The sequence below is a fragment of the Eimeria mitis genome, genomic scaffold (genome assembly GCF_000499745.2).
Source record: "Eimeria mitis Houghton genomic scaffold, Emh_scaff215, whole genome shotgun sequence".
NCBI classification, from domain to species: domain Eukaryota; phylum Apicomplexa; class Conoidasida; order Eucoccidiorida; family Eimeriidae; genus Eimeria; species Eimeria mitis.
In genome coordinates this window covers 28905-29106 of record NW_013570474.1, presented here as the reverse complement: position 1 = coordinate 29106, position 202 = coordinate 28905, and the positions used below count along the sequence as shown (strand labels likewise).

The 202-nt window shown below is 45.0% G+C and overlaps 1 protein-coding gene across 1 annotated transcript in view; it reads left to right on the top strand.

Moving 5' to 3' along the window:
• EMH_0003870 (uncharacterized protein) overlaps window positions 1–202 on the top strand; it is a gene marked incomplete at both ends in the record, with an annotated part of 2243 nt that overhangs the window by 33 nt on the left and 2008 nt on the right. The window lies entirely within an intron of this gene.

Genomic DNA, 202 nt, shown 5'->3' with positions numbered 1-202 from the left:
GGGGGGCCCCCCCCCCCCTGCTGCTAGATAGTTTTTGTGTGTATTTGTTGTTTTTTTTTATTTTTTTTGTTTTTTATTGACTTATAAACAAACTAATGATCTATTTTCTGCTTTTTTTTATCCCTGGGGGCCCCCATTCTCACCTATATAACTAAACCCTAACACACCACCCGGGGGGTACTGCTGCTGCTGGGGGCCCCCC